The sequence below is a fragment of the Simochromis diagramma genome, unplaced genomic scaffold, assembly GCF_900408965.1.
Source record: "Simochromis diagramma unplaced genomic scaffold, fSimDia1.1 OVJJ01000296.1, whole genome shotgun sequence".
NCBI lineage: Eukaryota > Metazoa > Chordata > Actinopteri > Cichliformes > Cichlidae > Simochromis > Simochromis diagramma.
In genome coordinates this window covers 774,071-789,484 of record NW_024387004.1, presented here as the reverse complement: position 1 = coordinate 789,484, position 15,414 = coordinate 774,071, and the positions used below count along the sequence as shown (strand labels likewise).

The 15,414-nt window shown below is 44.0% G+C and overlaps 1 pseudogene; it reads left to right on the top strand.

Annotated features, from left to right (window-relative positions):
• The first annotated feature begins 9,669 nt into the window (after positions 1-9,669).
• On the top strand, positions 9,670-9,760 carry LOC120739269 (annotated as a pseudogene).
• The last annotated feature ends 5,654 nt before the right edge of the window (positions 9,761-15,414 follow it).

Genomic DNA, 15,414 nt, shown 5'->3' with positions numbered 1-15,414 from the left:
ACATTTGTTATGCTGCTCGTTATGTTACTGTCATGTAAAATGACCTGAAACACGCTCTGCATAAACCTGAGGCGACAGCACACCAACACAAATCCCTGTCCTAATGAGGACACACTTAGTCTGGGTGTTTATGTATGAACACAAAGCCTGTTGCAGTTCAGCAGCAGCTCACTGTATCACAGGGCTGGTCTGGGGTCAGCATTCACTCAGCTCTAACATCACTCTGGGGTCTTAGCTAGCTTAGCATTAGCATGCTGTGCTTGGAGTTGAAGAGTTGTGTTAACAGTATGATTAACGTTTTATGCAATAAAATTAAAAGTAACGTCCATTCAGCTGAGCGCAGCGAGAGTGCAAGAACCAATAAACGGGATCGATTTGATTCCAAATAATTAAACTACTGGGAACCAGTTCCAGAACCACTTCCCTACTGCTGTTCTCTCTTTACTGTGTAGAAATATGTGTACGTATACATTCATGTAAAAACAGACAGATGAGTCCACTGTCAGAGGCCATAAGAAGATCATTTGTAAGCTTCACTAAAGCTGTTTCTGTGCTGTGCTGAGCTCTGAAACCTGACTGAAACTCTTCAAATAAACCTCTGCAGATGATCTGTTAGCTGTTTGACAACTACTCTTTCAAGGATGTTTGATATACAGGAAGGTTGGAGATTGGCCTATAATTAGCTAAGACTGCTGGGTCTAGAGATGCTTTTTGAGTAAAGGTTTAACTACAGCTTGAGGGCCTGTGGTACATAGCCGATTATTAGAGATCGAAGCATTAATTAATGGCAGGACTTCAAGCAGGTTAAAGAGAGAATTTCAGAGGATGAACTGAGACGCTTGACTAAAAGGCCCAGTATGATATAAAGTAGGATTATTTTCAACTGTGAATCATGCAAAGCTACTCAACTATAGAGTCCAGGATTGAAAATATGGAGAGCAGGTCCACATGAGATTCTCTCACCATGAAAGAGTTTATTCATATAGCACCAAAGGAACTTTATACTACTACTAACAGTCAGATGGCCCCTGTAACCAAGCACCTGGCGACCGGGGGAATGAAAAACTCCCTTTTAACAGGAAGAAACCTCAGGCAGAACCAGGCCGCAACTGGTTGGAGGTGAGGGAGAACTGGACTTCCTCCTGCGAGCAGGCTGTGGGTCTCGCTGCAGTAAGAGGAGGAGAGTTTCAGATCGCTGTGTTATCTCCTCTTTTCTTTGAACACAAACCTTTTCAGGGACGGCAGATGAAAGTTGGCCTTGTGGCTAAATCTGACACATTTACATAACGTCTGTGTTAATTAATGTTTGTTTCCCCTCATAAATAATCATCAGAGTAAACAGGAAATGTTTGATTTCTTTCGATTGATCAGGCTTGCATAGCACTCCAGAGGAGCAGGGTCTCTCCCCGAAGTTAACTTGTTTTCACTCGTCACTGTCAGTCCTGTCGCCGGATCTCCTCGTCTTTGACTCCCTCCCTCTCTCCTCCTCTTCTGTTTCAGTGTCTGCATGGTTTGTATCCGCCCGCCTGCGTGCGTGTTTACGCTGCGAGTCTGACGCAGGTATGCATCATCGCTGCCGCCTGTCACTTCACCGTGTGTCTGCACGGCGCCTCTTTGCATCACACTTGTCACCAATCAATGGTCCAATTATAGCCGTCTGTCGTGAGTGACTGAGCACCGGGAGGAGAAAGGAAAATAAAGGGGTGTGATACGACTCGTGTTCGGCTCTCATCCCACTGTGACAAGGTCACCCAGAAATACCAAGAAATTCTTCCACGTGCAGCATCGCACATCACAACACGTTTATCCAGAACACACAAACACATAGAAGCATGTAGCAGTTTATAAACATGAAGGAAGCGCTCTTATTCTGAAAAGTATCACTGTCCACAGCTCGACCTGAGCTCACGACAAACAAACGTTTCAGACAGGAAGTTCTCCACAGCAACGATGAGCTGCTTCCTTTTTACGTCGCATCCAGACACAGTGGAGGGTCCACTCGATTCTGCCCAACGCTGACGCTGTGCCACAGCTCGACTCTCAGACCAGCTCATTTGGACACCTTTTACTTTTTCACTGTTAGCACTATCGGTCTTTTCAAACTAAAAGTGACATCTTTGGTCGACCTGCTGGAGGCGTGCGCTAATGCTAGCTAACGTGGTTATCAAGCTGCATCCACCGACTGTAATGGAGCCTCACGCCTACACCTGCCAATCAGCGACATCCAAATAAAATCCCATAATGTCGCCAAAACCTGGAGCTCAGATCACCTGTGAAAGAGGCCACACCCCTAATTATGCAAACTTTGAGCCTTCTTATCATTGTTATGAAGTTAAAGTATCATCATGAGAACTTCCAGTGTCCAGCACAGTAACCCCATCACACACCATCTTCATCAGTGTGATGAAGCACACAGCAGCGGTTCATCTCCTGCTGCGTGCGGGGGATTTCCCCTCCACTCGTTGTGTCTTTGTGCGAGAAAACAGTTTTTGCGGTCGAAGCTCACAGAGTCAGAGTTCAGAACATCAATAAAACAGCAGAGCGATCAGATGGAAGAAGCTAAAAACAGAGACGCTGCCACAGGAAACATCAGAGCGAAGTCAGAGCAGAGCTGACAGGAGCTCACAGGAGAGCCTGAAACGAAGCACCGCAAATATTATTTATGCAAATTTCTAAATCTGTGAAGTAACTGAAGCTGTCAGTGTGGCAGAGAGTGTAACATGCCCAGCATGAAAAGTACAGGTTTGTGCTGCCTGCCAACCCACTCTGCTCTCTTCCAGCTTGGTGTTTGTATTTGGGGACAGCAGAGTAGCTTTGCATGATTCACAGCTCAGAGTCGAGTCCCGTCTCTACTTAATCGTGTTTCAGTTCAGCCTCAGTCTGAAACACGATTCATTAGATCCTGTCTTTTTAAAACCAAGCAGAAACATTTAACACAGGGCTCTGGGCCCTGATCTTCCTGTTGTAAGACAAATGTTAAAAACCTCAGTGCACCTCGGTGGTTCCTTCAGACTGTGTTGGCCACACAGGCCACTGCTCTCATTGTTACTCCTGATGACAGCGTTCGTTGTTCGTTGCCCCAAAACAAAGATGGCCACGTTTTCTCTCTCCATCTGAGGCAGCGAGCCGAGGTGTTATTCATGTGTTCATTACCTGCAGACTGGACCACTGCAGTTCTCGGTACTTTGGTCTGGACCTCGCCTCTCTTTATCATCTCCAGTTGGTCTAAATGCAGCTGCTCGTCTGCTGGCTTTGTGCAGCGTGGACTGTTGGTACTGTGCTATAAAAATAAACTTGACCTTCATGCTTGACCTTTCTTCTCAGTGATAATCTTCCAGAAGTGTTTGTGACAAAATTGGTCTTTAAAACTTCATTAGTTGATGTGACTTTCAGGATCTGGAGGATCGTCTATGAATCCTCTTCTCTGTCCTTCCCACACCTGAGTCGACACAACACAGGCAAAGCTCTCAGGCTTTCATAATCCTGGGCCTGCAGTCAGCACGTCGGTCGAGGACGGTTCCAGCTTCAGCAGCTCTTCTTCTGCGTCCATAAAGAGCACGCTCTGTCACCATCACAGTCCTCTTCCCCAGTGTTTGTGTTGTGTTTTTATGAAATATCCTCAGTTTGCTTCTTACAGTGATACAAGCGTGAGAAATCTAAACCGCGCACAAACTCGGTTTGTTTTCTGCTGTTTGTATATTCAGGGTTTGATGTTCTAGCTTTTGTTCTCAGTCCTGGTTCTGTCACTTGCACTGATAGTTAATTCCCTCCGTTTGTTTATCCTGCCTCCACTCTGTCTCCAGGTTTGATGTTAGTGACTTCCTGCTAATCTCGTGTGCTTTGTATTTAGCTTTACCCTCGTTCGTCCTCCTGTCTGTCAGAGCTTCTGTTAGTTCTCACGTTTTCCAGTGTTCATGTTTGGACTTCTGCTTTGCGTTCTATCAAAGTTCACTTCTTTAACCACTTATGTGCACATTCCTCCACATCATCATCATCGCTCGGGTCGATACACAAAGATCAGCAGACCAACATCCCGTCAGTCTGCTAGCCAAACGTTCTGCTTTAGTCAAGAGCTCCTGCTTCTTCACGACTCATTCAGAAGAGACTTCCCGGGAACATCGGTTCACCTCACGATGTTGCTCCCACACTCTGGTTTCCTCGCGTTCACCTAAAGTCAGAAAATCTCCAAACTGATTGTAATTAATCTACAGAGATGACGTGCAGAGTGTGACATGAGCCGTCACTGCTCAGACAGAACGGCTAACTCCTTTGATGAGCTTCGCTCTTTCAGAATTCACAAGGTGAAACCAGGAAAACGAGGCTAACAACGCTGCATCGCCACTATCCGAGCGGCCGGTCAATCCAGCAAGGCCCAACTGGTTTAGCGAGCAGCAAAGAGCTTCCACCGTCCAGAAGTCCAGCTGGCTCTTGTGTTGGCAGCAACCATCTTGTCCACACTTACTCATTTACCTCAGCTTTCCACAGTTATATTAGCAACAGCAGCTACTCCAGATTCTGGCAGCAGGATGCCAGTTTCATTTTCTCCACCCTGCTTTTAAACATCCTTCAGTTCCCATCAAGCAGCAGGTTGCCAGAAGCACTCACTCCATCTGACTTGTTATATCTGCCTGCTCCTCCTCCTAGCATAAGGTTGCCAAATCTTTCTCCTCCTCCACAGTTCAGCGTTGAACTGGATTATTTAGCCCTGATACAACACACCAAACACATGTTCTCATATACATGCAAGCGTTGCTGCAGATGGGCTGATGGCCAAGCCACGCGTGACGGTTGTTCATCGTTCAGTGTGGAAGCTGGAGCAAACGATGCACCAGGACGTCAGCTGTTCTTTTCATGTTTGTCGAAGCCAAGGCGCCATCATGAAATATACGCTGTAATCTCAATACAGCATTTGCAGCTCTCCACACACACGGTTACATGCAACAGTGATCGGATGTCTTGATCAATACTGCTGACTACAAACGAACATTAGGTGTTGCTCCTTTCCTCAGATGGTTCAGCAGGTTATTTAAGGCCAAACTTCTGATGCTTCTCAAACACATTAATCAGCGCTTTAAGGAGTTTTGCCATCGGAGCTGGAAGCTGGTGCGCTCTGAGACCACTCCCATCGTGCCCACCGCCTACTCTCCTTCTAGTTTAATAGACATGTCTGTGTGGAATAATTAACGCTGGTTTAATCAGCAGTGTTTTTTCTTGTTGTTAATAACAGAAGATTTTAACCTGGCATCAAAAAACAAAACACCAAACAGGTTTTATGAGGGTCGACGCTCATTTACAGTTTGTCCATCTGGACACATCATTTTGTATTAATTCCATTTATTCAGCTCTTTTTTTTCTGAGGGCACATTTTGTGGAGCAGGTTCAAACAGGGAGGACGTGCACGACACGACATTTCAAGCCTGCAGCAAACGCCCTCTGTCTGCGTGCCAGCAAGTTCAGACGAGCGCTGAAAGTAATACGAGTGAGCACGCTTCTGCAGTGTTTGCATGGAGCAGTTGTGTGTCGCTGTGCCAGACTGACAACCACTCAACCAAGGTGGACCCCCCCAGGCACAGGGGGGTGAACGCTGCTGCTGTGATCAGTTTCAACCGGCTCCTGAATGCACACCAACACCTCGTGTGCTCGATTGTGCTCAGTGTGTTCTTACTTTCAGATGTTTAGTTTCATTAAAATTCAGATCAATTAGACGTCTGCAGACATCTGCAGTATTTTCCACCGTCGAACTCGGTGCAGATGTTTGAGTAATTTAGTCTTTTACATGATGTGCTAATTAAAACGATCATGTAATTCTTTAGGCGCAGTCACAGCATCATCAGCAACAGCTACAGCTGATCCTGGATCTGCTGCTCTCATTGTTACTCCTGATGACAGCGTTCGTTGTTCGTTGCCCCAAAACAAAGATGGCCACGTCGTCTTCTTCTTCACATTTAATGAACATTTAAACATTTTTCTGCACGACGCATAATACAAGCCAACGAGCTGTACTGTGTTATGCAGTCAAGCATTCAAAGTCTTTTACAGCAGACAGAATAGTTTTTACCTTCACATCTGTTAAAAAGGTCTCAAACACCTTCTGGGTTTTTTGGGGCTTTTTGCAGAGACTGACGGCTATTTATCTTTTTAGCAAAGAGGGAGCTTTGCTCTGTGACTGGAATGTAAAGCTGGGGAGGAAACTCTGATATATGAAACAGTTTCTCTGTAAAGAGGAGACGGTGCAGAGACTGAGCTGGAGAAATAAGCAGACTAAACAAGAGCATCTCATCAAGAAACAACAACAAAAAGCTTTTACTGGAACAGTATGAAGAGATGACACAAGTTTGAACAGCTCTGCCCTCTGTGGTCAAATTCCCGTCTATTCAGAGAAACCCAAACGTGTGAGGTGGGGAGAAACGGGCGAGTGAAAGCAAACTGTTGCAGGTTTTAACCACGCATGGCAGACTGTGACAAAATAGGTCCAAAAGGTTTATTCAGACTCAGAATGTGCACAAAGCACCTCGTAAATCACATAACTGCAGCTCGGTCCGTCCTGTGGTTTGTTAGGAAGACTTGGGTCAAATATGGATGCTTCAGAAGTAAACACAGAGTGAACTGTTGTTATATGATCTCGAAGTTCAGCCCATTTATCAAAGGTTTGAGCGGTTTGTCGGTAACGCAGTGCAGACACGAGGATGGGCATCGAGTAGAGCGTGGACAGGTGTGAGCTTCTGCAGATGATACAGTCAAAGAAAGGAGAGCGTCAGAGGACGAGCCGAGACGTTCAGGGCAAAATAAGTTTCAGTGTAATTTTCATTTAAAAAAATAAAGCCACACACTAAAACGCTCTCTTGACTATGACAACAGTCAGGAATGAAATCTAAGGACTCTCTTGCTACTCTGATGGACGCTGTGGATGTGACGATCCACATCTAAAAGTGGGTGTTATGTTTCAAAAGCCTCAAACGTGGGCTCTTTCCTGGGTGCACGTGGGTGCACGTATGCAGGTCGTGCTGAACAATCCCTCGTCTGAAGCAGCGGCTGCAACATCGTGTCTGAGGAGGCTTTAATTACTGCCAGCTTTGCTTGGCTCCATCTCTCCTATCCCAGCATGCCTCCTCACTGTGCAGAAGTTCACACAGATTATTATGATTAACACAAACTTGTTAGTGTTGATTAGTCTTGATCGAGTCCTCCGGGAAACAGAGACACTGCTCCTGTTACATCTGGACAACGCCGTCTTTGCTCAAAGACTCAGGTACACTCGAGAAACTTTGAATTTTACCTGAATTATTTATTTGGCCCTCGCTGATTTTCCTCCAGCTGTGTCAGGAAAACTCTGAACCTCAAAGCGGTGAAAGATGGCCAAATGGAGATCTCTGGAGACTGGGGCACCTTGAATGGGTTCATCATCACCAGGTGATCACTGGAGCCCCCGAGGGGACTTGAACATCAGAAGATCTAAAGAGCTGCAGCTGAGACTGCACATCTAAATATGTGATGATGATGTAGCTTCTTCACTGGACAACCTGAGTGTGTGACACCAACCCTGTCTGTGTCCCCCTCTACACGCTGACTGTGCAGAAGTGGTTCCACAGTGAGTACGTTTCCCTTCACAGATGGATTCACTGCACAGACGCTGTGATAATAAAGCAAAAATGTCCAGCAAGAGAAGCTCAAATAGCAATCACAATGACTGAATAATTGACTGAGACAGGACTCTTCCAGACACTAAACCAAGGCACAATGTACATTTCAATTCCTTTAATGTTAAATATGTTTATATTGTCTATCCTGTAAAATAGTCAGATATCTATTCATATTAATGTACAGAATTCACCTGCTTGCTGCTACTACTGCACATTCACCCAGTGTATATACTATATGTCTGTATATATATATATATAATGTTCTTCCTCTACACCCCCCCAATTTTTGCACATGTCGAGGAGCGTGTCAGGCTACATTTCACTGTGTGTTATACTTGTATAACTATGCATGTGACAAATAAAGAACCTTGAACCTTGAACCAATGAAATACAGCGAAATATTGTCAAGGTTATTCTGTGAGCAAATTGGCTCAGGAAAGAAAACATGTGCATATGGAGTCGGATTCTTCTGGGTCCGAAAACAAATAAATAAATAAAATACCAAAATAACACCTGTGGCACACTGTTGAACCTACAGGGGGCGCTATGAAATAGATTCTCACTGAACAACAGAATTAAACAGATCTCCACATCAGGAGCTGATGGACTAGTCGAGCCTGCAGCTCTTTCCCAGCACAGTCCAGCGCGACAGGAGACGACGCTTCGTGTCTCGTGGTTTAACACACCCATGGCTAGAATACTCGCAGAGCCACGACCCTGCGTGCATCCCAAACACTGCTGACTTCAGTCTTGAGATTCCAGAAGTGGAAAAAGCAACACGCAGAGAAGGCGAGTGACTGCACGTGCAACAGGAGAAGCTGACATAAATGCAGTGATGGCGTAGAAAGAATATGAGGAGAAAAAGCTAATGCATCTTTAATGAGAACTGAAGAACACAGTGAGCAGGAAAAACATACCTGCGTAAAAATCCTTGCAGTTAACTGCGAGTGTTTCACAGCGGGGTCCCGGGGGACAAGCGACGCCGACATCAGGGGAAACTTCCTGGCTGTGTTGGATGGTAACCATGACCCAGTGACAGGGCCTTGCTATGCAAAACACTCAAGCTACCAAATTCTCAATGAAGTTCTAGATGCACTAGCTCAGATGGCACGCTCCTTCATTATAAATGAGGTCAAGGAAAGCGAGACGCATTTTCCCCGATGGCAGAACAGATCTGCTTCGTGCTGAGCTTCTATCACACAAGAGAACCTGCAGGCCGCCTCGATGCTGCAGGACTGACAGAAAAAACTATCTGAGCGATGTGACCAGGTCTGCAAAAGTCATCTGTCGGGCTGCTTCTGTCACGAGTGGGGAGCACTTAATGCATTTAATGTCCGTTGCAGTGCTCAGAGTCTTGATCTGGTTCTTGAGGACACAATTGAGTTGACCAAAGTGCTTCACAATCGGTTAAAAACAAGAGAAAACAGTAGAGAAACAAATATAGAGAAATGAGAAGACAATGAATTAACAATAAAAACATAAAACAGGCCTGATGGTACTCAAACCGACCTCGAATTAAAAGCCAAAGTAAAAAAGTGAGTTTTAAGACGCGATTTAAAGCAGTTAAAGCAGTCGCACAAGCTGAATGCTTTTTATGTTGTTGCAGAGATTAGATGCATTAATGTGTCGCTCTCATGTTCACACCACGTGGCTTGACTCGAGCACACAGAGCTTCAACAACTGAGAGAGATAAGGTAGCCTGCCGTCCTATACTTGATGGACGTGTCCTTGAGGAAGCTGCAGGAGAAAACAGCGGAGACAGAAGTGTTGTCAAAACGAGAGAAATGAATCTTACTTTGAAGTCTTAAATACTGCTGAAATGTGGAGACAGATCCCATTCAGAAATACAAAGTAGGGCTGGGCCATATCCTACCGTTCACGGTAATACCGGTACAATGTTGGGCAACGACAAGAAAATGAAATATGGCGATAGAATATGGGTAAAACGCGCATGCACAGTGCCTTTGTTTTCATACGCACATGGCGAAAAAGGCACAGCGGCGACGGAGAATGAGAAGGTCGACAAGGTGCTTGCTTCGGCAAGCGCGTACGCTAAATTGGACACGATACAGAGAAGATTAGCATGGCCCCTGCGCAAGGATGACACGCAAATTTGAGAATGAGAAGGGCGAAAGCGGCTCGTTGAATGAAACAGATGAAGCTGAACTGGTTTGTAAAAATGCTGCAGCTTCACTGGTGTGGAACTGGTTTAGCTTTCGTCCGTCAGATACACAACAAAGCACTATTTTTGGTAGCGCATGCTAGCGGGCCGTCGTTATTACCGTGTTTGGAAAATACGGCGCACTTAAAATCAATCCTTTGATTTTTCTGAAAGTCGACAGAGCCCCTTATAACCCCGTGTGCCTCATGTATGAACTCTGGTTGTGTTTACTGACCTCGAAACGATTTTATGTGCACGGCGCTCGAAAATCTGTCAAATGTTTCAGTACGACTTTGCTAAGCTACGAAGCCGCACCGCTTGATGGATTGTCGGAGCATTACAGGCTATCGTAGGCGGAGCCTCGCGGAGTAATACGTACTGTGCTTCAACATAATGTTACCGTACTGTGTGTGTATAACCTCTTTTTCAGTGTTGTGGATATTATACATGGTTATGCTGAAGATATGTCGGCCAGTTTCCACTGAAATGCCTTTTGGTTAAACTGTCAGCGAGGAATTTGCACTGTTACATGTTTATATAACTTTAATGCACATAAAAAAACAGCTGCTTGTTTAAGTGAAAATACATTGATGGGTTTTTGCACTAATAAAGTTGTGGAGTTGTAAAGTATTTTGTCTCGTGTCAGTTACATCGTTAAATCGTGCAAATTTTCAAATGTATATCGTGATAAATACTTTTGGTCATATCGCCCTGCTCTAATACAAAGCAGTGCAGACATGGACACACTGTCATGTCCTCTGAGCAGGGACACTGTTGGTAGCAGCATGTTCTGTCCCATGCTTGATAACATGCTCAGTGAGCTAAAGAGATGATTCTCTAAACCAAACTGTGATACGATGATGGGAATCCAAGCCTTAAACTCTTCAAGTGCTACAAACATCAGGTACGCCAAAGGAAAAGAGTCTTCGAAAGGAAAAGCTCACTAAAACCAGTGAATCTTCGAAAGCGATATTCCACGAGCTGTGACTGCTTCCTGTGAACGCAGCTCTTCCACACTGAAACTGGTAAAGTCACTCGTGAGATCATGATGAGGACAGACTGAGCAGTCGGGGTGTCTTACGTCTGCAGACGGGTAAAGTCCTGGACTCGCTGCAAACCGCGACGATCGCAGGATACAGCTGAATAAACTGCAGACACTGAACGTTTGAACTGATATATAACAAAATATGAAGACCTTCATATGTGCCTTGGGTGGAGATTCTTAGAATTCTTAGAATAGAATAGAATAGAATAGAATAGAATAGAATTCAACTTTATTGTCATTGCACATGCACAGGTACAGGGCAACGAAATGCAGTTTGCATCCATCCAGAAGTGCTTTAGTGATATAGATATATTACAATATATATTAGCAATAGTATAGATATGTGAGTATATTACAGAAATGGGTCTATTATGGTATGTTATAATGTACACGGTATGAAGTATGTTGTGAATATTCTATAACTATAAGTTATAGTTTGCAGCTGGATCAGTTTTTGTTCTTCCAAAATTAAGTGAAAGTGCATTGAAGTCGTGCAGTTGCTTCATTTTACGTCTTACTGGTAACACAAAACTGTTACACATCACTGCACAGGTTTCACACAGGAGGTCCCACACTTCTATGTTAGGCGTAAATGCTTTGAAGCAGCTTCTCTTACCTTCTGCTTGTTATTATGGATCTGCATAAACTGTTTACTGCAAGGGGAGTGAAGTGGAAACCAGACTGTAGCAACGCCTCTGCTGAAGCAGAGAGAGCAGAGAGGACGACTGAGAAGGCAAACACAATCAGTGCCTCAGCGTAAACACAAGCCCCCAAAAGGGAAGCAGACCGCAAACATGACACGAGGTTAAATGTCAGCTGATATTTCAGGCGATGCAAGACATGAACATATGGCACGCAGTATGAAGGGGGGCAGGTGGGCACGAAAGCCTTACATCAAATGCTGCATGAGATTCATTTTCAGTAAAAGCACAACCAGGAAGAGACACATAAGCATAAGAAGGCACAGAACATTTATAAATATGATGTTTTTACTAAGACAACAAGATTAAAATCTGGCTCCTGTGATGGTCGCAGGGATCCTTGAACATGCAACAAATAAAGATATAGGAGACAGACTGACGTCTCACTAAGGAAACAGGGCTATTTATGGAAACATGACAAACACAAGACTCATCTGCCAGCCTCCTCTCAGGGGGCAGGAACAGGCTGTAACAATCAGAGGTCTGATAGCACATCAGGCCCAGGTGGACCTCGTCCGCTAATTACACTCAGATCAGATCAGAAGCCGTTAAAGGACACACACACAGCCAGACACAAAAACCAACAGCTGAGAACGAGAAACAGCTGAAACCAATCAAGACAATCACAGATCTGGGCGCATTAATTGACAGATGTTGATGACTGGAGTACGTGACTCTGAGTCATTACTCCGGACCTCTTCATTCCATTGGTGCCCTTTGGAGCATCTTTAATGGATAATCTGACTGACATATTGACTTGCTGTGTGGGACATCCCAGAAGTTGACGTTCAGTTTCTTATGTTTTATTCAGTCAATTCTATTTATGCAGCACATTTAAAAAATACAAGTTAACCAAAAAAGTAATTTAGAAAAGTTGAAACATATGAATAACCATGAGGAAATTCAAACCAAGCAAGAAACAGTGATGATAAAAATGTCTTTTTATTCATATAACCACAAATCACAGCAACAGTGAGCCAAAGGTGCTGCAATGATACAGAGAATCAACAATCAGACACCAGTGGGACGTATTAAATCTTTGTATTCTTTACGGCCAAAAAAGACAAAGCTCAAAGTGGTCAAACTCAAAAGATGATCTTTAATTTTACAATATGGAGACTCAGCAGACACACAGACACGTCAGCCAAAGTCTGAAGCAAAACAGGAAGCTTAGTTATTTCTATACTTCATCTAGACGTCACACACACTTCAGGTTTCGATCAAAGACTCTGCTTCCTTTCACTTTCTGGCTGCAGCTCCTATTTTTGCAAAAGCATGTAGTTTCCTGTCAGTACTTTTAACTCAAACTCAAAGCTGGCCCTCTCTTATACACAGAGATGGGCAGTAACGCGTTACTGTAATCCGATTACTTTTTTCAAGTAACGAGTAAAGTAAGGGATTACTATTGCAAAAACGGTAATTAGATTACCGTTACTTTCCCGTAGGAACGCTGCGTTACTGCGTTACTAAAACTGATTTTTTTGCGAGAATGTCTCACGACAGTGACGTAAGCGAGTGCGACGTTCATGACAACAGCTGTGTGCAGATCAACAATGGATCACATATCGATTGTGGAAGAGAGTATGAGCGTGCAGCGTTTAAAGCGTGGAAGTACTGACCTTACTTTGAGTTTGATTCCATAAAAAGTGACAAAAACATTAGTGTCCGCTGTGCGTGGGAAGAAAACTTCTTTTTACAACGAAAAAAACCCCTAAACTTCCAAACAAGCACCGAGTAGCTACGACGTAATGGGAAACTCACAGAGAAACTCGCGGATTCTTCCACTGACCGCGGCACACCTGCACCAGGGTAAACCTCCGCCTACCCCACTCCTGCTTTACAGGTGAAAATAGAGCAACAGAACCGCTGAGTCTTTGACTTTATTTATTTTCTGCTGTGTTTTACTTGCATCTATTTAGAAGACTGAGTGTAAACACAAAAAAATACTTTATTTTATGTGCTGGAATGTGCAGAGAATAGGTTTAAATGTTAAACTAATTTCTTCAAGTCAGAGAATGTTGCATATAATTAAATTTTTGCTTGATGCATAAAGTTAAAAGATTAAAACTAATAAAACAAGTTTTAAAAAGAGACTTTTCCATTTGATTACATTTTGTATGATGGATTATGCAGAAAAAGTAGAATTGGGCTGAGAGATCTATCGCTTTATCACCTCTTCAGGTTGTAAATCGTGTTTTTAAAAAGTAACTAAGTAACGAAGTAATTAATTACTTTCGAAAATAAGTAATCAGTAAAGTAACGGGATTACTTTTTCAAGTAACTTGACCAACACTGCTCATACATAAAACAATATAATCAGCAGCTTTCAGATTATATATTTAAATCCCAACAGAAGGAAAAACTCCTCAGACAGAACCAGGCTCAGGGAGGGGGCGGAGCATCTGCTGCAACCAGCTGGGGGTGAGAGGAGGGAGATGGGACAAAGACAGGCTGTGGAAGAGCGCCATATAATTACATTATATAAATAAATGAAAAAATAAAATAAATATTTTGTTATATATAACATAACAACAATAAAAGGAGTAAAACAATATAAACACAGAAAATCTAAAAAGCTTCAATCATCAGTTCATCCTTTCACCTATAAAAGGTAACTTATGGCTACAAATAAGCAGCCCTGCAGGGATCAAACCGCTAACATACGCTTTCATACTGTCGATGTTCAAAGGTCCCGCCTCCTCATGATCACAGGTTCAACACGAAAATCTAAAATTAGCACCGCAGGTGGACCCAGGCACAGGTGTGGGGATGGAAAAGCCCTCGTAGTGCCTGCAAAGACCTGCGTGGGGTTTCTGATGGGTTTGCAGCTATGACATACACAGCAGTATAAATGTATACAGTGTATATGTGTGTATATATACACTATGTGTATACACTGTGTGTAATGTCTATATGTTATATCAGGGAACAATGATTTATGACTTATTTGTGCAACTTTTCTGATTATAATATATTTTTATGTTACTTTTACTGTATTATTGAATCGAAACAGTCACCCTGTAAATGTAATAAATATACATCTGACGTCACCTACAGCTGTGCAGAAACCATCAGCGATGTGGAGGTCAGTGTGCAGGCTCACACAACGAGCAGCAGCTTTGACCTCTGGCAGCAACACACCAGCTAATGTCAGGCGCTGACCCCTCACACATCCACGCACGGTGTCTGTAACCTTTGACTTCTGCTATTATAGACCAGTTCAAACACGATGCTTTATATGACAGACGTGTGCAAACTCAGTGAGGATTACGATCCTGCCCTGAGCTCCGAGCCCACGTGATGCTGTTTGTTTCAGCCAGTGTAGTGAAAACCAGCTGTGCATGCATCTGTGTGTCTGACAAGCAAACACACTCCTCCACACTACCACCAGCAGCATCTGTTGCTATGCTACCACAAGTCAGCCGAGGGTGTGCTGTGGGTTGAAGTCAGTGCAGAAATTACACCGCAGGTTACACCGATGGAACCGAATCCTCCTTCACTGCATTCATACGGTGCGAACGAAGGAAACGACAGCGCCGAGTGCTCCCCGGGTCTGCGCAGAAACACGAGCTGGAGAAAGCAGTCGCATCGATGTCAGGACGAGAGAGTCTGAATCTTTCCAGCAGCAGATTAGCTCAGTTATCAGGCTGATTCAGAGTAAATGATCTGCATTTGTCTCAGCGAGGTATTCGATGTAAGCTGACTTGAACGGCCGATAATCCGGCTTTAAATCAAGTTTAGCATCTTCCTGCAGGTTGGCCTCGTCTGCTGACGTGGCGAAAAAAGACGGCAGCTGCAGTTTGTGCTTTTTAATACATCGAAGCATCCAACGGTGAACAGCGACACAAACGGACTCACAGAAAGGAG